The sequence below is a fragment of the Eleutherodactylus coqui genome, chromosome 3 (genome assembly GCF_035609145.1).
Source record: "Eleutherodactylus coqui strain aEleCoq1 chromosome 3, aEleCoq1.hap1, whole genome shotgun sequence".
Lineage (NCBI taxonomy): Eukaryota > Metazoa > Chordata > Amphibia > Anura > Eleutherodactylidae > Eleutherodactylus > Eleutherodactylus coqui.
In genome coordinates, this window is record NC_089839.1 from 98,838,879 (window position 1) to 98,858,632 (window position 19,754).

The following is a 19,754-nucleotide window of genomic DNA, read 5'->3' on the forward strand; positions in this document are numbered from 1 at the left end:
ATCCGATTGGGAGCAAAAACAGGACAGTCTTCCACCAGGATGGCCGAGTGGTTAAAGGGGTTGTCCCGCGCCGAAACGGGTTTTTTTTTTTTTTTTAACCCCCCCCCCCTCCCGTTCGGCGCGAGACAACCCCGCTGCAGGGGTTAAAAAAACAACCCGCACAGCGCTTACCTGAATCCCGGCGGTCCGGCGTCTTCATACTCACCTGCTGAAGATGGCCGCCGGGATCCTCTGTCTCCATGGACCGCAGGGCTTCTGTGCGGTCCATTGCCGATTCCAGCCTCCTGATTGGCTGGAATCGGCACGTGACGAGGCGGAGCTACACGGAGCTACACGGAGCTACACGGAGCCCCATTCAGAAAAGAAGAAGACCCGGACTGCGCAAGCGCGGCTAATTTGGCCATCGGAGGGCGAAAATTAGTCGGCACCATGGAGACGAGGACGCCAGCAACGGAGCAGGTAAGTATAAAACTTTTTATAACTTCTGTATGGCTCATAATTAATGCACAATGTACATTACAAAGTGCATTATTATGGCCATGCAGAAGTGTATAGACCCACTTGCTGCCTCGGGACAACCCCTTTAAGGCGTTGGACTTAAGATCCAATGGATATGTATCCGCGTGGGTTCAAACCCCACTCCTGGTATAGGTTTTAGCCGGGGAGCTCTGCAAGCTAGGAATCGTAGAGCAACACAACAGATCCTGCTGCAGGTCTCTTTGCCAATAATTTTTTTCTCAATCTGAATCCTGTGACTGTGTGTTTATTACATTCTTTTTATCCTAGGAGCAAATTGTTAATCATGATCCCTACCATGATCATATGTGCTTTACGCACATAACAATCTTCAAAACTTTGGATGAAAGAATCGATTTTTGTGTCTAAATGTTTAAACTGCACAAGGAAATAGATGAAATTGAACCAAATTCTGAAAACCGCATCAAAGAGCATTGTATGGCCAACATTTGCATCCGATTGGGAGCAAAAACAGGACAGTCTTCCACCAGGATGGCCGAGTGGTTAAAGGGGTTGTCCCGCGCCGAAACGGGTTTTTCTTTTTTTTAAACCCCCCCCCCCCCCCCCCCCTTCGGCGCGAGACAACCCCGCTGCAGGGGTTAAAAAAACAACCCGCACAGCGCTTACCTGAATCCCGGCGGTCCGGCGTCTTCATACTCACCTGCTGAAGATGGCCGCCGGGATCCTCTGTCTCCATGGACCGCAGGGCTTCTGTGCGGTCCATTGCCGATTCCAGCCTCCTGATTGGCTGGAATCGGCACGTGACGGGGCGGAGCTACACGGAGCCCCATTCAGAAAAGAAGAAGACCCGGACTGCGCAAGCGCGGCTAATTTGGCCATCGGAGGGCGAAAATTAGTCGGCACCATGGAGACGAGGACGCCAGCAACGGAGCAGGTAAGTATAAAACTTTTTATAACTTCTGTATGGCTCATAATTAATGCACAATGTACATTACAAAGTGCATTATTATGGCCATGCAGAAGTGTATAGACCCACTTGCTGCCTCGGGACAACCCCTTTAAGGCGTTGGACTTAAGATCCAATGGATATGTATCCGCGTGGGTTCAAACCCCACTCCTGGTATAGGTTTTAGCCGGGGAGCTCTGCAAGCTAGGAATCGTAGAGCAACACAAAAGATCCTGCTGCAGGTCTCTTTGCCAATAATTTTTTTCTCAATCTGAATCCTGCGACTGTGTGTTTATAGCATTCTTTTTATCCTAGGAGCAAATTGTTAATCATGATCCCTACCATGATCATAGGTGCTTTACGCACATATCCAATCTACAAAACATTGGATGAAAGAATCGATTTTTGTGTCTAAATGTTTAAACTGCACAAGGAAATAGATGAAATTGAACCAAATTCTGAAAACCGCATCAAAGAGCATTGTATGGCCAACATTTGCATCCGATTGGGAGCAAAAACAGGACAGTCTTCCACCAGGATGGCCGAGTGGTTAAGGCGTTGGACTTAAGATCCAATGGATATGTATCCGCGTGGGTTCAAACCCCACTCCTGGTATAGGTTTTAGCCGGGGAGCTCTGCAAGCTAGGAATCGTAGAGCAACACAACAGATCCTGCTGCAGGTCTCTTTGCCAATAATTTTTTTCTCAATCTGAATCCTGTGACTGTGTGTTTATTACATTCTTTTTATCCTAGGAGCAAATTGTTAATCATGATCCCTACCATGATCATATGTGCTTTACGCACATTACAATCTTAAAACTTTGGATGAAAGAATCGATTTTTGTGTCTAAATGTTTAAACTGCACAAGGAAATAGATGAAATTGAACCAAATTCTGAAAACCGCATCAAAGAGCACTGCATGGCCAACATTTGTATCCGATTGGGAGCAAAAACAAGACAGTCTTTCACCAGGATGGCCGAGTTGTTAAGGCGTTGGACTTAAGATCCAATGGATATGTATCCGCGTGGGTTCAAACCCCACTCCTGGTATAGGTTTTAGCCGGGGAGCTCTGCAAGCTAGGAATCGTAGAGCAACACAACAGATCCTGCTGCAGGTCTCTTTGCCAATAATTTTTTTCTCAATCTGAATCCTGTGACTGTGTGTTTATTACATTCTTTTTATCCTAGGAGCAAATTGTTAATCATGATCCCTACCATGATCATATGTGCTTTACGCACATAACAATCTTCAAAACTTTGGATGAAAGAATCGATTTTTGTGTCTAAATGTTTAAACTGCACAAGGAAATAGATGAAATTGAACCAAATTCTGAAAACCGCATCAAAGAGCATTGTATGGCCAACATTTGCATCCGATTGGGAGCAAAAACAGGATAGTTTTACACCAGGATGGCCGAGTGGTTAAGGCGTTGGACTTAAGATCCAATGGATATGTATCCGCGTGGGTTCAAACCCCACTCCTGGTATAGGTTTTAGCCGGGGAGCTCTGCAAGCTAGGAATCGCAGAGCAACACAAAAGATCCTGCTGCAGGTCTCTTTGCCAATAATTTTTTTCTCAATCTGAATCCTGCGACTGTGTGTTTATAGCATTCTTTTTATCCTAGGAGCAAATTGTTAATCATGATCCCTACCATGATCATAGGTGCTTTACGCACATATCCCATCTACAAAACATTGGATGAAAGAATCGATTTTTGTGTCTAAATGTTTAAACTGCACAAGGAAATAGATGAAATTGAACCAAATTCTGAAAACCGCATCAAAGAGCATTGTATGGCCAACATTTGCATCCGATTGGGAGCAAAAACAGGACAATCTTCCACCAGGATGGCCGAGTGGTTAAGGCGTTGGACTTAAGATCCAATGGATATGTATCCGCGTGGGTTCAAACCCCACTCCTGGTATAGGTTTTAGCCGGGGAGCTCTGCAAGCTAGGAATCGCAGAGCAACACAAAAGATCCTGCTGCAGGTCTCTTTGCCAATAATTTTTTTCTCAATCTGAATCCTGCGACTGTGTGTTTATAGCATTCTTTTTATCCTAGGAGCAAATTGTTAATCATGATCCCTACCATGATCATATGTGCTTTACGCACATAACAATCTTCAAAACCTTGGATGAAAGAATCGATTTTTGTGTCTAAATGTTTAAACTGCACAAGGAAATAGATGAAATTGAACCAAATTCTGAAAACCGCATCAAAGAGCATTGCATGGCCAACATTTGTATCCGATTGGGAGCAAAAACAGGACAGTCTTCCACCAGGATGGCCGAGTGGTTAAAGGGGTTGTCCCGCGCCGAAACGGGTTTTGTTTTTTTTTAAACCCCCCCCCCCCCGTTCGGCGCGAGACAACCCCGCTGCAGGGGTTAAAAAAACAACCCGCACAGCGCTTACCTGAATCCCGGCGGTCCGGCGTCTTCATACTCACCTGCTGAAGATGGCCGCCGGGATCCTCTGTCTCCATGGACCGCAGGGCTTCTGTGCGGTCCATTGCCGATTCCAGCCTCCTGATTGGCTGGAATCGGCACGTGACGGGGCGGAGCTACACGGAGCTACACGGAGCCCCATTCAGAAAAGAAGAAGACCCGGACTGCGCAAGCGCGGCTAATTTGGCCATCGGAGGGCGAAAATTAGTCGGCACCATGGAGACGAGGACGCCAGCAACGGAGCAGGTAAGTATAAAACTTTTTATAACTTCTGTATGGCTCATAATTCATGCACAATGTACATTACAAAGTGCATTATTATGGCCATGCAGAAGTGTATAGACCCACTTGCTGCCTCGGGACAACCCCTTTAAGGCGTTGGACTTAAGATCCAATGGATATGTATCCGCGTGGGTTCAAACCCCACTCCTGGTATAGGTTTTAGCCGGGGAGCTCTGCAAGCTAGGAATCGTAGAGCAACACAACAGATCCTGCTGCAGGTCTCTTTGCCAATAATTTTTTTCTCAATCTGAATCCTGTGACTGTGTGTTTATTACATTCTTTTTATCCTAGGAGCAAATTGTTAATCATGATCCCTACCATGATCATATGTGCTTTACGCACATAACAATCTTCAAAACTTTGGATGAAAGAATCGATTTTTGTGTCTAAATGTTTAAACTGCACAAGGAAATAGATGAAATTGAACCAAATTCTGAAAACCGCATCAAAGAGCATTGTATGGCCAACATTTGCATCCGATTGGGAGCAAAAACAGGATAGTTTTACACCAGGATGGCCGAGTGGTTAAGGCGTTGGACTTAAGATCCAATGGATATGTATCCGCGTGGGTTCAAACCCCACTCCTGGTATAGGTTTTAGCCGGGGAGCTCTGCAAGCTAGGAATCGTAGAGCAACACAAAAGATCCTGCTGCAGGTCTCTTTGCCAATAATTTTTTTCTCAATCTGAATCCTGCGACTGTGTGTTTATAGCATTCTTTTTATCCTAGGAGCAAATTGTTAATCATGATCCCTACCATGATCATAGGTGCTTTACGCACATATCCAATCTACAAAACATTGGATGAAAGAATCGATTTTTGTGTCTAAATGTTTAAACTGCACAAGGAAATAGATGAAATTGAACCAAATTCTGAAAACCGCATCAAAGAGCATTGTATGGCCAACATTTGCATCCGATTGGGAGCAAAAACAGGACAGTCTTCCACCAGGATGGCCGAGTGGTTAAGGCGTTGGACTTAAGATCCAATGGATATGTATCCGCGTGGGTTCAAACCCCACTCCTGGTATAGGTTTTAGCCGGGGAGCTCTGCAAGCTAGGAATCGTAGAGCAACACAACAGATCCTGCTGCAGGTCTCTTTGCCAATAATTTTTTTCTCAATCTGAATCCTGTGACTGTGTGTTTATTACATTCTTTTTATCCTAGGAGCAAATTGTTAATCATGATCCCTACCATGATCATATGTGCTTTACGCACATTACAATCTTAAAACTTTGGATGAAAGAATCGATTTTTGTGTCTAAATGTTTAAACTGCACAAGGAAATAGATGAAATTGAACCAAATTCTGAAAACCGCATCAAAGAGCACTGCATGGCCAACATTTGTATCCGATTGGGAGCAAAAACAAGACAGTCTTTCACCAGGATGGCCGAGTTGTTAAGGCGTTGGACTTAAGATCCAATGGATATGTATCCGCGTGGGTTCAAACCCCACTCCTGGTATAGGTTTTAGCCGGGGAGCTCTGCAAGCTAGGAATCGTAGAGCAACACAACAGATCCTGCTGCAGGTCTCTTTGCCAATAATTTTTTTTCTCAATCTGAATCCTGTGACTGTGTGTTTATTACATTCTTTTTATCCTAGGAGCAAATTGTTAATCATGATCCCTACCATGATCATATGTGCTTTACGCACATAACAATCTTCAAAACTTTGGATGAAAGAATCGATTTTTGTGTCTAAATGTTTAAACTGCACAAGGAAATAGATGAAATTGAACCAAATTCTGAAAACCGCATCAAAGAGCATTGTATGGCCAACATTTGCATCCGATTGGGAGCAAAAACAGGATAGTTTTACACCAGGATGGCCGAGTGGTTAAGGCGTTGGACTTAAGATCCAATGGATATGTATCCGCGTGGGTTCAAACCCCACTCCTGGTATAGGTTTTAGCCGGGGAGCTCTGCAAGCTAGGAATCGTAGAGCAACACAACAGATCCTGCTGCAGGTCTCTTTGCCAATAATTTTTTTCTCAATCTGAATCCTGCGACTGTGTGTTTAAAGCATTCTTTTTATCCTAGGAGCAAATTGTTAATCATGATCCCTACCATGATCATATGTGCTTTACGCACATTACAATCTTAAAACTTTGGATGAAAGAATCGATTTTTGTGTCTAAATGTTTAAACTGCACAAGGAAAAAGATGAAATTGAACCAAATTCTGAAAACCGCATCAAAGAGCATTGCATGGCCAACATTTGTATCCGATTGGGAGCAAAAACAAGACAGTCTTTCACCAGGATGGCCGAGTTGTTAAGGCGTTGGACTTAAGATCCAATGGATATGTATCCGCGTGGGTTCAAACCCCACTCCTGGTATAGGTTTTAGCCGGGGAGCTCTGCAAGCTAGGAATCGTAGAGCAACACAAAAGATCCTGCTGCAGGTCTCTTTGCCAATAATTTTTTTCTCAATCTGAATCCTGTGACTGTGTGTTTATAGCATTCTTTTTATCCTAGGAGCAAATTGTTAATCATGATCCCTACCATGATCATATGTGCTTTACGCACATAACAATCTTCAAAACCTTGGATGAAAGAATCGATTTTTGTGTCTAAATGTTTAAACTGCACAAGGAAATAGATGAAATTGAACCAAATTCTGAAAACCGCATCAAAGAGCATTGCATGGCCAACATTTGTATCCGATTGGGAGCAAAAACAGGACAGTCTTCCACCAGGATGGCCGAGTGGTTAAAGGGGTTGTCCCGCGCCGAAACGGTTTTTTTTTTTTTTTAAACCCCCCCCCCCGTTCGGCGCGAGACAACCCCGCTGCAGGGGTTAAAAAAACAACCCGCACAGCGCTTACCTGAATCCCGGCGGTCCGGCGTCTTCATACTCACCTGCTGAAGATGGCCGCCGGGATCCTCTGTCTCCATGGACCGCAGGGCTTCTGTGCGGTCCATTGCCGATTCCAGCCTCCTGATTGGCTGGAATCGGCACGTGACGGGGCGGAGCTACACGGAGCTACACGGAGCCCCATTCAGAAAAGAAGAAGACCCGGACTGCGCAAGCGCGGCTAATTTGGCCATCGGAGGGCGAAAATTAGTCGGCACCATGGAGACGAGGACGCCAGCAACGGAGCAGGTAAGTATAAAACTTTTTATAACTTCTGTATGGCTCATAATTAATGCACAATGTACATTACAAAGTGCATTATTATGGCCATGCAGAAGTGTATAGACCCACTTGCTGCCTCGGGACAACCCCTTTAAGGCGTTGGACTTAAGATCCAATGGATATGTATCCGCGTGGGTTCAAACCCCACTCCTGGTATAGGTTTTAGCCGGGGAGCTCTGCAAGCTAGGAATCGTAGAGCAACACAACAGATCCTGCTGCAGGTCTCTTTGCCAATAATTTTTTTCTCAATCTGAATCCTGTGACTGTGTGTTTATTACATTCTTTTTATCCTAGGAGCAAATTGTTAATCATGATCCCTACCATGATCATATGTGCTTTACGCACATAACAATCTTCAAAACTTTGGATGAAAGAATCGATTTTTGTGTCTAAATGTTTAAACTGCACAAGGAAATAGATGAAATTGAACCAAATTCTGAAAACCGCATCAAAGAGCATTGTATGGCCAACATTTGCATCCGATTGGGAGCAAAAACAGGATAGTTTTACACCAGGATGGCCGAGTGGTTAAGGCGTTGGACTTAAGATCCAATGGATATGTATCCGCGTGGGTTCAAACCCCACTCCTGGTATAGGTTTTAGCCGGGGAGCTCTGCAAGCTAGGAATCGCAGAGCAACACAAAAGATCCTGCTGCAGGTCTCTTTGCCAATAATTTTTTTCTCAATCTGAATCCTGCGACTGTGTGTTTATAGCATTCTTTTTATCCTAGGAGCAAATTGTTAATCATGATCCCTACCATGATCATATGTGCTTTACGCACATAACAATCTTCAAAACCTTGGATGAAAGAATCGATTTTTGTGTCTAAATGTTTAAACTGCACAAGGAAATAGATGAAATTGAACCAAATTCTGAAAACCGCATCAAAGAGCATTGCATGGCCAACATTTGTATCCGATTGGGAGCAAAAACAGGACAGTCTTCCACCAGGATGGCCGAGTGGTTAAAGGGGTTGTCCCGCGCCGAAACGGGTTTTTGTTTTTTTTAACCCCCCCCCCCCCCGTTCGGCGCGAGACAACCCCGCTGCAGGGGTTAAAAAAACAACCCGCACAGCGCTTACCTGAATCCCGGCGGTCCGGCGTCTTCATACTCACCTGCTGAAGATGGCCGCCGGGATCCTCTGTCTCCATGGACCGCAGGGCTTCTGTGCGGTCCATTGCCGATTCCAGCCTCCTGATTGGCTGGAATCGGCACGTGACGGGGCGGAGCTACACGGAGCTACACGGAGCCCCATTCAGAAAAGAAGAAGACCCGGACTGCGCAAGCGCGGCTAATTTGGCCATCGGAGGGCGAAAATTAGTCGGCACCATGGAGACGAGGACGCCAGCAACGGAGCAGGTAAGTATAAAACTTTTTATAACTTCTGTATGGCTCATAATTAATGCACAATGTACATTACAAAGTGCATTATTATGGCCATGCAGAAGTGTATAGACCCACTTGCTGCCTCGGGACAACCCCTTTAAGGCGTTGGACTTAAGATCCAATGGATATGTATCCGCGTGGGTTCAAACCCCACTCCTGGTATAGGTTTTAGCCGGGGAGCTCTGCAAGCTAGGAATCGTAGAGCAACACAACAGATCCTGCTGCAGGTCTCTTTGCCAATAATTTTTTTCTCAATCTGAATCCTGTGACTGTGTGTTTATTACATTCTTTTTATCCTAGGAGCAAATTGTTAATCATGATCCCTACCATGATCATATGTGCTTTACGCACATAACAATCTTCAAAACTTTGGATGAAAGAATCGATTTTTGTGTCTAAATGTTTAAACTGCACAAGGAAATAGATGAAATTGAACCAAATTCTGAAAACCGCATCAAAGAGCATTGTATGGCCAACATTTGCATCCGATTGGGAGCAAAAACAGGATAGTTTTACACCAGGATGGCCGAGTGGTTAAGGCGTTGGACTTAAGATCCAATGGATATGTATCCGCGTGGGTTCAAACCCCACTCCTGGTATAGGTTTTAGCCGGGGAGCTCTGCAAGCTAGGAATCGTAGAGCAACACAAAAGATCCTGCTGCAGGTCTCTTTGCCAATAATTTTTTTCTCAATCTGAATCCTGCGACTGTGTGTTTATAGCATTCTTTTTATCCTAGGAGCAAATTGTTAATCATGATCCCTACCATGATCATAGGTGCTTTACGCACATATCCCATCTACAAAACATTGGATGAAAGAATCGATTTTTGTGTCTAAATGTTTAAACTGCACAAGGAAATAGATGAAATTGAACCAAATTCTGAAAACCGCATCAAAGAGCATTGTATGGCCAACATTTGCATCCGATTGGGAGCAAAAACAGGACAATCTTCCACCAGGATGGCCGAGTGGTTAAGGCGTTGGACTTAAGATCCAATGGATATGTATCCGCGTGGGTTCAAACCCCACTCCTGGTATAGGTTTTAGCCGGGGAGCTCTGCAAGCTAGGAATCGCAGAGCAACACAAAAGATCCTGCTGCAGGTCTCTTTGCCAATAATTTTTTTCTCAATCTGAATCCTGCGACTGTGTGTTTATAGCATTCTTTTTATCCTAGGAGCAAATTGTTAATCATGATCCCTACCATGATCATATGTGCTTTACGCACATAACAATCTTCAAAACCTTGGATGAAAGAATCGATTTTTGTGTCTAAATGTTTAAACTGCACAAGGAAATAGATGAAATTGAACCAAATTCTGAAAACCGCCTCAAAGAGCATTGCATGGCCAACATTTGTATCCGATTGGGAGCAAAAACAGGACAGTCTTCCACCAGGATGGCCGAGTGGTTAAAGGGGTTGTCCCGCGCCGAAACGGGTTTTTTTTTTTTTTAAACCCCCCCCCCCGTTCGGCGCGAGACAACCCCGCTGCAGGGGTTAAAAAAACAACCCGCACAGCGCTTACCTGAATCCCGGCGGTCCGGCGTCTTCATACTCACCTGCTGAAGATGGCCGCCGGGATCCTCTGTCTCCATGGACCGCAGGGCTTCTGTGCGGTCCATTGCCGATTCCAGCCTCCTGATTGGCTGGAATCGGCACGTGACGGGGCGGAGCTACACGGAGCTACACGGAGCCCCATTCAGAAAAGAAGAAGACCCGGACTGCGCAAGCGCGGCTAATTTGGCCATCGGAGGGCGAAAATTAGTCGGCACCATGGAGACGAGGACGCCAGCAACGGAGCAGGTAAGTATAAAACTTTTTATAACTTCTGTATGGCTCATAATTCATGCACAATGTACATTACAAAGTGCATTATTATGGCCATGCAGAAGTGTATAGACCCACTTGCTGCCTCGGGACAACCCCTTTAAGGCGTTGGACTTAAGATCCAATGGATATGTATCCGCGTGGGTTCAAACCCCACTCCTGGTATAGGTTTTAGCCGGGGAGCTCTGCAAGCTAGGAATCGTAGAGCAACACAACAGATCCTGCTGCAGGTCTCTTTGCCAATAATTTTTTTCTCAATCTGAATCCTGTGACTGTGTGTTTATTACATTCTTTTTATCCTAGGAGCAAATTGTTAATCATGATCCCTACCATGATCATATGTGCTTTACGCACATAACAATCTTCAAAACTTTGGATGAAAGAATCGATTTTTGTGTCTAAATGTTTAAACTGCACAAGGAAATAGATGAAATTGAACCAAATTCTGAAAACCGCATCAAAGAGCATTGTATGGCCAACATTTGCATCCGATTGGGAGCAAAAACAGGATAGTTTTACACCAGGATGGCCGAGTGGTTAAGGCGTTGGACTTAAGATCCAATGGATATGTATCCGCGTGGGTTCAAACCCCACTCCTGGTATAGGTTTTAGCCGGGGAGCTCTGCAAGCTAGGAATCGTAGAGCAACACAAAAGATCCTGCTGCAGGTCTCTTTGCCAATAATTTTTTTCTCAATCTGAATCCTGCGACTGTGTGTTTATAGCATTCTTTTTATCCTAGGAGCAAATTGTTAATCATGATCCCTACCATGATCATAGGTGCTTTACGCACATATCCAATCTACAAAACATTGGATGAAAGAATCGATTTTTGTGTCTAAATGTTTAAACTGCACAAGGAAATAGACGAAATTGAACCAAATTCTGAAAACCGCATCAAAGAGCATTGTATGGCCAACATTTGCATCCGATTGGGAGCAAAAACAGGACAGTCTTCCACCAGGATGGCCGAGTGGTTAAGGCATTGGACTTAAGATCCAATGGATATGTATCCGCGTGGGTTCAAACCCCACTCCTGGTATAGGTTTTAGCCGGGGAGCTCTGCAAGCTAGGAATCGTAGAGCAACACAAAAGATCCTGCTGCAGGTCTCTTTGCCAATAATTTTTTTTTCAATCTGAATCCTGCGTCTGTGTGTTTATAGCATTCTTTTTATCCTAGGAGCAAATTGTTAATCATGATCCCTACCATGATCATAGGTGCTTTACGCACATATCCAATCTACAAAACATTGGATGAAAGAATCGATTTTTGTGTCTAAATGTTTAAACTGCACAAGGAAATAGATGAAATTGAACCAAATACTGAAAACCGCATCAAAGAGCATTGCATGGCCAACATTTGTATCCGATTGGGAGCAAAAACAGGACAGTCTTCCACCAGGATGGCCGAGTGGTTAAGGCGTTGGACTTAAGATCCAATGGATATGTATCCGCGTGGCTTCAAACCCCACTCCTGGTATAGGTTTTAGCCGGGGAGCTCTGCAAGCTAGGAATCGTAGAGCAACACAACAGATCCTGCTGCAGGTCTCTTTGCCAATAATTTTTTTCTCAATCTGAATCCTGTGACTGTGTGTTTATTACATTCTTTTTATCCTAGGAGCAAATTGTTAATCATGATCCCTACCATGATCATATGTGCTTTACGCACATAACAATCTTCAAAACTTTGGATGAAAGAATCGATTTTTGTGTCTAAATGTTTAAACTGCACAAGGAAATAGATGAAATTGAACCAAATTCTGAAAACCGCATTAAAGAGCATTGTATGGCCAACATTTGCATCCGATTGGGAGCAAAAACACGATAGTTTTACACCAGGATGGCTGAGTGGTTAAGGCGTTGGACTTAAGATCCAATGGATATGTATCCGCGTGGGTTCAGACCCCACTCCTGGTATAGGTTTTAGCCGGGGAGCTCTGCAAGCTAGGAATCGTAGAGCAACACAAAAGATCCTGCTGCAGGTCTCTTTGCCAATAATTTTTTTCTCAATCTGAATCCTGCGACTGTGTGTTTATAGCATTCTTTTTATCCTAGGAGCAAATTGTTAATCATGATCCCTACCATGATCATATGTGCTTTACGCACATAACAATCTTCAAAACCTTGGATGAAAGAATCGATTTTTGTGTCTAAATGTTTAAACTGCACAAGGAAATAGATGAAATTGAACCAAATTCTGAAAAACGCATCAAAGAGCATTGCATGGCCAACATTTGTATCCGATTGGGAGCAAAAACAGGACAGTCTTCCACCAGGATGGCCGAGTGGTTAAGGCGTTGGACTTAAGATCCAATGGATATGTATCCGCGTGGGTTCAAACCCCACTCCTGGTATAGGTTTTAGCCGGGGAGCTCTGCAAGCTAGGAATCGTAGAGCAACACAAAAGATCCTGCTGCAGGTCTCTTTGCCAATAATTTTTTTCTCAATCTGAATCCTGCGACTGTGTGTTTATAGCATTCTTTTTATCCTAGGAGCAAATTGTTAATCATGATCCCTACCATGATCATAGGTGCTTTACGCACATATCCAATCTACAAAACATTGGATGAAAGAATCGATTTTTGTGTCTAAATGTTTAAACTGCACAAGGAAATAGATGAAATTGAACCAAATTCTGAAAACCGCATTAAAGAGCATTGTATGGCCAACATTTGCATCCGATTGGGAGCAAAAACAGGACAGTCTTCCACCAGGATGGCCGAGTGGTTAAGGCGTTGGACTTAAGATCCAATGGATATGTATCCGCGTGGGTTCAAACCCCACTCCTGGTATAGGTTTTAGCCGGGGAGCTCTGCAAGCTAGGAATCGTAGAGCAACACAACAGATCCTGCTGCAGGTCTCTTTGCCAATAATTTTTTTCTCAATCTGAATCCTGTGACTGTGTGTTTATTACATTCTTTTTATCCTAGGAGCAAATTGTTAATCATGATCCCTACCATGATCATATGTGCTTTACGCACATAACAATCTTAAAACTTTGGATGAAAGAATCGATTTTTGTGTCTAAATGTTTAAACTGCACAAGGAAAAAGATGAAATTGAACCAAATTCTGAAAACCGCATCAAAGAGCATTGCATGGCCAACATTTGTATCCGATTGGGAGCAAAAACAAAACAGCCTTTCACCAGGATGGCCGAGTTGTTAAGGCGTTGGACTTAAGATCCAATGGATATGTATCCGCGTGGGTTCAAACCCCACTCCTGGTATAGGTTTTAGCCGGGGAGCTCTGCAAGCTAGGAATCGTAGAGCAACACAAAAGATCCTGCTGCAGGTCTCTTTGCCAATAATTATTTTCTCAATCTGAATCCTGCGACTGTGTGTTTATAGCATTCTTTTTATCCTAGGAGCAAATTGTTAATCATGATCCCTACCATGATCATATGTGCTTTACGCACATAACAATCTTCAAAACCTTGGATGAAAGAATCGATTTTTGTGTCTAAATGTTTAAACTGCACAAGGAAATAGATGAAATTGAACCAAATTCTGAAAACCGCATCAAAGAGCATTGCATGGCCAACATTTGTATCCGATTGGGAGCAAAAACAGGACAGTCTTCCACCAGGATGGCCGAGTGGTTAAAGGGGTTGTCCCGCGCCGAAACGGGTTTTTTTTTTTTTTAACCCCCCCCCCCCGTTCGGCGCGAGACAACCCCGCTGCAGGGGTTAAAAAAACAACCCGCACAGCGCTTACCTGAATCCCGGCGGTCCGGCGTCTTCATACTCACCTGCTGAAGATGGCCGCCGGGATCCTCTGTCTCCATGGACCGCAGGGCTTCTTTGCGGTCCATTGCCGATTCCAGCCTCCTGATTGGCTGGAATCGGCACGTGACGGGGCGGAGCTACACGGAGCTACACGGAGCCCCATTCAGAAAAGAAGAAGACCCGGACTGCGCAAGCGCGGCTAATTTGGCCATCGGAGGGCGAAAATTAGTCGGCACCATGGAGACGAGGACGCCAGCAACGGAGCAGGTAAGTATAAAACTTTTTATAACTTCTGTATGGCTCATAATTAATGCACAATGTACATTACAAAGTGCATTATTATGGCCATGCAGAAGTGTATAGACCCACTTGCTGCCTCGGGACAACCCCTTTAAGGCGTTGGACTTAAGATCCAATGGATATGTATCCGCGTGGGTTCAAACCCCACTCCTGGTATAGGTTTTAGCCGGGGAGCTCTGCAAGCTAGGAATCGTAGAGCAACACAACAGATCCTGCTGCAGGTCTCTTTGCCAATAATTTTTTTCTCAATCTGAATCCTGTGACTGTGTGTTTATTACATTCTTTTTATCCTAGGAGCAAATTGTTAATCATGATCCCTACCATGATCATATGTGCTTTACGCACATAACAATCTTCAAAACTTTGGATGAAAGAATCGATTTTTGTGTCTAAATGTTTAAACTGCACAAGGAAATAGATGAAATTGAACCAAATTCTGAAAACCGCATCAAAGAGCATTGTATGGCCAACATTTGCATCCGATTGGGAGCAAAAACAGGCTAGTTTTACACCAGGATGGCCGAGTGGTTAAGGCGTTGGACTTAAGATCCAATGGATATGTATCCGCGTGGGTTCAAACCCCACTCCTGGTATAGGTTTTAGCCGGGGAGCTCTGCAAGCTAGGAATCGTAGAGCAACACAAAAGATCCTGCTGCAGGTCTCTTTGCCAATAATTTTTTTCTCAATCTGAATCCTGTGACTGTGTGTTTATTACATTCTTTTTATCCTAGGAGCAAATTGTTAATCATGATCCCTACCATGATCATATGTGCTTTACGCACATAACAATCTTAAAACTTTGGATGAAAGAATCGATTTTTGTGTCTAAATGTTTAAACTGCACAAGGAAAAAGATGAAATTGAACCAAATTCTGAAAACCGCATCAAAGAGCATTGCATGGCCAACATTTGTATCCGATTGGGAGCAAAAACAAGACAGTCTTTCACCAGGATGGCCGAGTTGTTAAGGCGTTGGACTTAAGATCCAATGGATATGTATCCGCGTGGGTTCAAACCCCACTCCTGGTATAGGTTTTAGCCGGGGAGCTCTGCAAGCTAGGAATCGTAGAGCAACACAAAAGATCCTGCTGCAGGTCTCTTTGCCAATAATTTTTTTCTCAATCTGAATCCTGCGACTGTGTGTTTATAGCATTCTTTTTATCCTAGTAGCAAATTGTTAATCATGATCCCTACCATGATCATATGTGCTTTACGCACATAACAATCTTCAAAACCTTGGATGAAAGAATCGATTTTTGTGTCTAAATGTTTAAACTGCACAAGGAAATAGATGAAATTGAACCAAATTCTGAAAACCGCATCAAAGAGCATTGCATGGCCAACATTTGTATCCGATTGGGAGCAAAAACAGGACAGTCTTCCACCAGGATGGCCGAGTGGTTAAAGGGGTTGTCCCGCGCCGAAACGGGTTTTTGTTTTTTTTAAACCCCCCCCCCGTTCGGCGCGAGACAACCCCGCTGCAGGGGTTAAAAAAACAACCCGCACAGCGCTTACCTGAATCCCGGCGGTCCGGCGTCTTCATACTCACCTGCTGAAGATGGCCGCCGGGATCCTCTGTCTCCATGGACCGCAGGGCTTCTGTGCGGTCCATTGCCGATTCCAGCCTCCTGATTGGCTGGAATCGGCACGTGACGGGGCGGAGCTACACGGAGCTACACGGAGCCCCATTCCGAAAAGAAGAAGACCAGGACTGCGCAAGCGCGGCTAATTTGGCCATCGGAGGGCGAAAATTAGTCGGCACCTTGGAGACGAGGACGCCAGCAACGGAGCAGGTAAGTATAAAACTTTTTATAACTTCTGTATGGCTCATAATTAATGCACAATGTACATTACAAAGTGCATTATTATGGCCATGCAGAAGTGTATAGACCCACTTGCTGCCTCGGAACAACCCCTTTAAGGCGTTGGACTTAAGATCCAATGGATATGTATCCGCGTGGGTTCAAACCCCACTCCTGGTATAGGTTTTAGCCGGGGAGCTCTGCAAGCTAGGAATCGTAGAGCAACACAACAGATCCTGCTGCAGGTCTCTTTGCCAATAATTTTTTTCTCAATCTGAATCCTGTGACTGTGTGTTTATTACATTCTTTTTATCCTAGGAGCAAATTGTTAATCATGATCCCTACCATGATCATATGTGCTTTACGCACATAACAATCTTCAAAACTTTGGATGAAAGAATCGATTTTTGTGTCTAAATGTTTAAACTGCACAAGGAAATAGATGAAATTGAACCAAATTCTGAAAACCGCATCAAAGAGCATTGTATGGCCAACATTTGCATCCGATTGGGAGCAAAAACAGGACAGTCTTCCACCAGGATGGCCGAGTGGTTAAGGCATTGGACTTAAGATCCAATGGATATGTATCCGCGTGGGTTCAAACCCCACTCCTGGTATAGGTTTTAGCCGGGGAGCTCTGCAAGCTAGGAATCGTAGAGCAACACAACAGATCCTGCTGCAGGTCTCTTTGCCAATAATTTTTTTCTCAATCTGAATCCTGTGACTGTGTGTTTATTACATTCTTTTTATCCTAGGAGCAAATTGTTAATCATGATCCCTACCATGATCATATGTGCTTTACGCACATAACAATCTTAAAACTTTGGATGAAAGAATCGATTTTTGTGTCTAAATGTTTAAACTGCACAAGGAAATAGATGAAATTGAACCAAATTCTGAAAACCGCATCAAAGAGCATTGCATGGCCAACATTTGTATCCGATTGGGAGCAAAAACAAGACAGTCTTTCACCAGGATGGCCGAGTTGTTAAGGCGTTGGACTTAAGATCCAATGGATATGTATCCGCGTGGGTTCAAACCCCACTCCTGGTATAGGTTTTAGCCGGGGAGCTCTGCAAGCTAGGAATCGTAGAGCAACACAACAGATCCTGCTGCAGGTCTCTTTGCCAATAATTTTTTTCTCAATCTGAATCCTGTGACTGTGTGTTTATTACATTCTTTTTATCCTAGGAGCAAATTGTTAATCATGATCCCTACCATGATCATATGTGCTTTACGCACATAACAATCTTCAAAACCTTGGATGAAAGAATCGATTTTTGTGTCTAAATGTTTAAACTGCACAAGGAAATAGATGAAATTGAACCAAATTCTGAAAACCGCATCAAAGAGCATTGTATGGCCAACATTTGCATCCGATTGGGAGCAAAAACAGGATAGTTTTACACCAGGATGGCCGAGTGGTTAAGGCGTTGGACTTAAGATCCAATGGATATGTATCCGCGTGGGTTCAAACCCCACTCCTGGTATAGGTTTTAGCCGGGGAGCTCTGCAAGCTAGGAATCGTAGAGCAACACAACAGATCCTGCTGCAGGTCTCTTTGCCAATAATTTTTTTCTCAATCTGAATCCTGTGACTGTGTGTTTATTACATTCTTTTTATCCTAGGAGCAAATTGTTAATCATGATCCCTACCATGATCATATGTGCTTTACGCACATAACAATCTTCAAAACCTTGGATGAAAGAATCGATTTTTGTGTCTAAATGTTTAAACTGCACAAGGAAATAGATGAAATTGAACCAAATTCTGAAAACCGCATCAAAGAGCATTGTATGGCCAACATTTGCATCCGATTGGGAGCAAAAACAGGATAGTTTTACACCAGGATGGCCGAGTGGTTAAGGCGTTGGACTTAAGATCCAATGGATATGTATCCGCGTGGGTTCAAACCCCACTCCTGGTATAGGTTTTAGCCGGGGAGCTCTGCAAGCTAGGAATCGTAGAGCAACACAACAGATCCTGCTGCAGGTCTCTTTGCCAATAATTTTTTTCTCAATCTGAATCCTGTGACTGTGTGTTTATTACATTCTTTTTATCCTAGGAGCAAATTGTTAATCATGATCCCTACCATGATCATATGTGCTTTACGCACATAACAATCTTCAAAACCTTGGATGAAAGAATCGATTTTTGTGTCTAAATGTTTAAACTGCACAAGGAAATAGATGAAATTGAACCAAATTCTGAAAACCGCATCAAAGAGCATTGTATGGCCAACATTTGCATCCGATTGGGAGCAAAAACAGGATAGTTTTACACCAGGATGGCCGAGTGGTTAAGGCGTTGGACTTAAGATCCAATGGATATGTATCCGCGTGGGTTCAAACCCCACTCCTGGTATAGGTTTTAGCCGGGGAGCTCTGCAAGCTAGGAATCGTAGAGCAACACAAAAGATCCTGCTGCAGGTCTCTTTGCCAATAATTTTTTTCTCAATCTGAATCCTGCGACTGTGTGTTTATAGCATTCTTTTTATCCTAGGAGCAAATTGTTAATCATGATCCCTACCATGATCATAGGTGCTTTACGCACATATCCAATCTACAAAACATTGGATGAAAGAATCGATTTTTGTGTCTAAATGTTTAAACTGCACAAGGAAATAGATGAAATTGAACCAAATTCTGAAAACCGCATCAAAGAGCATTGCATGTCCAACATTTGTATCCGATTGGGAGCAAAAACAGGACAGTCTTCCACCAGGATGGCCGAGTGGTTAAGGCGTTGGACTTAAGATCCAATGGATATGTATCCGCGTGGGTTCAAACCCCACTCCTGGTATAGGTTTTAGCCGGGGAGCTCTGCAAGCTAGGAATCGTAGAGCAACACAACAGATCCTGCTGCAGGTCTCTTTGCCAATAATTTTTTTCTCAATCTGAATCCTGTGACTGTGTGTTTATTACATTCTTTTTATCCTAGGAGCAAATTGTTAATCATGATCCCTACCATGATCATATGTGCTTTACGCACATAACAATCTTCAAAACTTTGGATGAAAGAATCGATTTTTGTGTCTAAATGTTTAAACTGCACAAGGAAATAGATGAAATTGAACCAAATTCTGAAAACCGCATCAAAGAGCATTGTATGGCCAACATTTGCATCCGATTGGGAGCAAAAACAGGATAGTTTTACACCAGGATGGCCGAGTGGTTAAGGCGTTGGACTTAAGATCCACTGGATATGTATCCGCGTGGGTTCAAACCCCACTCCTGGTATAGGTTTTAGCCGGGGAGCTCTGCAAGCTAGGAATCGTAGAGCAACACAAAAGATCCTGCTGCAGGTCTCTTTGCCAATAATTTTTTTCTCAATCTGAATCCTGCGACTGTGTGTTTATAGCATTCTTTTTATCCTAGGAGCAAATTGTTAATCATGATCCCTACCATGATCATAGGTGCTTTACGCA

The 19,754-nt window shown here is 43.8% G+C and overlaps 28 non-coding genes across 28 annotated transcripts; all 28 read left to right on the top strand.

Moving 5' to 3' along the window:
* Positions 1-1,955: 1,955 nt before the first annotated feature.
* Positions 1,956-2,038, top strand: TRNAL-UAA (transfer RNA leucine (anticodon UAA)). Its single transcript has one exon. It is a non-coding gene; the product is annotated as a tRNA-Leu (tRNA).
* Positions 2,039-2,391: 353 nt separating this feature from the next.
* Positions 2,392-2,474, top strand: TRNAL-UAA (transfer RNA leucine (anticodon UAA)). The gene has a single exon. It is a non-coding gene; the product is annotated as a tRNA-Leu (tRNA).
* A 354-nt stretch (positions 2,475-2,828) lies between these two features.
* On the top strand, positions 2,829-2,911 carry TRNAL-UAA (transfer RNA leucine (anticodon UAA)). The gene has a single exon. It is a non-coding gene; the product is annotated as a tRNA-Leu (tRNA).
* Positions 2,912-3,266: 355 nt separating this feature from the next.
* TRNAL-UAA (transfer RNA leucine (anticodon UAA)) lies at positions 3,267-3,349 on the top strand. The gene has a single exon. It is a non-coding gene; the product is annotated as a tRNA-Leu (tRNA).
* A 1,310-nt stretch (positions 3,350-4,659) lies between these two features.
* On the top strand, positions 4,660-4,742 carry TRNAL-UAA (transfer RNA leucine (anticodon UAA)). Its single transcript has one exon. It is a non-coding gene; the product is annotated as a tRNA-Leu (tRNA).
* Positions 4,743-5,097: 355 nt separating this feature from the next.
* On the top strand, positions 5,098-5,180 carry TRNAL-UAA (transfer RNA leucine (anticodon UAA)). The gene has a single exon. It is a non-coding gene; the product is annotated as a tRNA-Leu (tRNA).
* Positions 5,181-5,533: 353 nt separating this feature from the next.
* Positions 5,534-5,616, top strand: TRNAL-UAA (transfer RNA leucine (anticodon UAA)). The gene has a single exon. It is a non-coding gene; the product is annotated as a tRNA-Leu (tRNA).
* A 355-nt stretch (positions 5,617-5,971) lies between these two features.
* On the top strand, positions 5,972-6,054 carry TRNAL-UAA (transfer RNA leucine (anticodon UAA)). The gene has a single exon. It is a non-coding gene; the product is annotated as a tRNA-Leu (tRNA).
* A 353-nt stretch (positions 6,055-6,407) lies between these two features.
* On the top strand, positions 6,408-6,490 carry TRNAL-UAA (transfer RNA leucine (anticodon UAA)). Its single transcript has one exon. It is a non-coding gene; the product is annotated as a tRNA-Leu (tRNA).
* Positions 6,491-7,798: 1,308 nt separating this feature from the next.
* Positions 7,799-7,881, top strand: TRNAL-UAA (transfer RNA leucine (anticodon UAA)). Its single transcript has one exon. It is a non-coding gene; the product is annotated as a tRNA-Leu (tRNA).
* Positions 7,882-9,191: 1,310 nt separating this feature from the next.
* On the top strand, positions 9,192-9,274 carry TRNAL-UAA (transfer RNA leucine (anticodon UAA)). The gene has a single exon. It is a non-coding gene; the product is annotated as a tRNA-Leu (tRNA).
* A 355-nt stretch (positions 9,275-9,629) lies between these two features.
* TRNAL-UAA (transfer RNA leucine (anticodon UAA)) lies at positions 9,630-9,712 on the top strand. Its single transcript has one exon. It is a non-coding gene; the product is annotated as a tRNA-Leu (tRNA).
* A 1,308-nt stretch (positions 9,713-11,020) lies between these two features.
* Positions 11,021-11,103, top strand: TRNAL-UAA (transfer RNA leucine (anticodon UAA)). The gene has a single exon. It is a non-coding gene; the product is annotated as a tRNA-Leu (tRNA).
* Positions 11,104-11,458: 355 nt separating this feature from the next.
* On the top strand, positions 11,459-11,541 carry TRNAL-UAA (transfer RNA leucine (anticodon UAA)). The gene has a single exon. It is a non-coding gene; the product is annotated as a tRNA-Leu (tRNA).
* A 355-nt stretch (positions 11,542-11,896) lies between these two features.
* Positions 11,897-11,979, top strand: TRNAL-UAA (transfer RNA leucine (anticodon UAA)). Its single transcript has one exon. It is a non-coding gene; the product is annotated as a tRNA-Leu (tRNA).
* Positions 11,980-12,333: 354 nt separating this feature from the next.
* On the top strand, positions 12,334-12,416 carry TRNAL-UAA (transfer RNA leucine (anticodon UAA)). The gene has a single exon. It is a non-coding gene; the product is annotated as a tRNA-Leu (tRNA).
* A 354-nt stretch (positions 12,417-12,770) lies between these two features.
* TRNAL-UAA (transfer RNA leucine (anticodon UAA)) lies at positions 12,771-12,853 on the top strand. The gene has a single exon. It is a non-coding gene; the product is annotated as a tRNA-Leu (tRNA).
* A 355-nt stretch (positions 12,854-13,208) lies between these two features.
* TRNAL-UAA (transfer RNA leucine (anticodon UAA)) lies at positions 13,209-13,291 on the top strand. The gene has a single exon. It is a non-coding gene; the product is annotated as a tRNA-Leu (tRNA).
* Positions 13,292-13,644: 353 nt separating this feature from the next.
* Positions 13,645-13,727, top strand: TRNAL-UAA (transfer RNA leucine (anticodon UAA)). The gene has a single exon. It is a non-coding gene; the product is annotated as a tRNA-Leu (tRNA).
* A 1,308-nt stretch (positions 13,728-15,035) lies between these two features.
* Positions 15,036-15,118, top strand: TRNAL-UAA (transfer RNA leucine (anticodon UAA)). The gene has a single exon. It is a non-coding gene; the product is annotated as a tRNA-Leu (tRNA).
* A 353-nt stretch (positions 15,119-15,471) lies between these two features.
* On the top strand, positions 15,472-15,554 carry TRNAL-UAA (transfer RNA leucine (anticodon UAA)). Its single transcript has one exon. It is a non-coding gene; the product is annotated as a tRNA-Leu (tRNA).
* Positions 15,555-16,861: 1,307 nt separating this feature from the next.
* TRNAL-UAA (transfer RNA leucine (anticodon UAA)) lies at positions 16,862-16,944 on the top strand. The gene has a single exon. It is a non-coding gene; the product is annotated as a tRNA-Leu (tRNA).
* A 353-nt stretch (positions 16,945-17,297) lies between these two features.
* TRNAL-UAA (transfer RNA leucine (anticodon UAA)) lies at positions 17,298-17,380 on the top strand. Its single transcript has one exon. It is a non-coding gene; the product is annotated as a tRNA-Leu (tRNA).
* A 354-nt stretch (positions 17,381-17,734) lies between these two features.
* TRNAL-UAA (transfer RNA leucine (anticodon UAA)) lies at positions 17,735-17,817 on the top strand. The gene has a single exon. It is a non-coding gene; the product is annotated as a tRNA-Leu (tRNA).
* A 354-nt stretch (positions 17,818-18,171) lies between these two features.
* On the top strand, positions 18,172-18,254 carry TRNAL-UAA (transfer RNA leucine (anticodon UAA)). Its single transcript has one exon. It is a non-coding gene; the product is annotated as a tRNA-Leu (tRNA).
* A 354-nt stretch (positions 18,255-18,608) lies between these two features.
* TRNAL-UAA (transfer RNA leucine (anticodon UAA)) lies at positions 18,609-18,691 on the top strand. Its single transcript has one exon. It is a non-coding gene; the product is annotated as a tRNA-Leu (tRNA).
* Positions 18,692-19,046: 355 nt separating this feature from the next.
* TRNAL-UAA (transfer RNA leucine (anticodon UAA)) lies at positions 19,047-19,129 on the top strand. Its single transcript has one exon. It is a non-coding gene; the product is annotated as a tRNA-Leu (tRNA).
* Positions 19,130-19,483: 354 nt separating this feature from the next.
* TRNAL-UAA (transfer RNA leucine (anticodon UAA)) lies at positions 19,484-19,566 on the top strand. The gene has a single exon. It is a non-coding gene; the product is annotated as a tRNA-Leu (tRNA).
* The last annotated feature ends 188 nt before the right edge of the window (positions 19,567-19,754 follow it).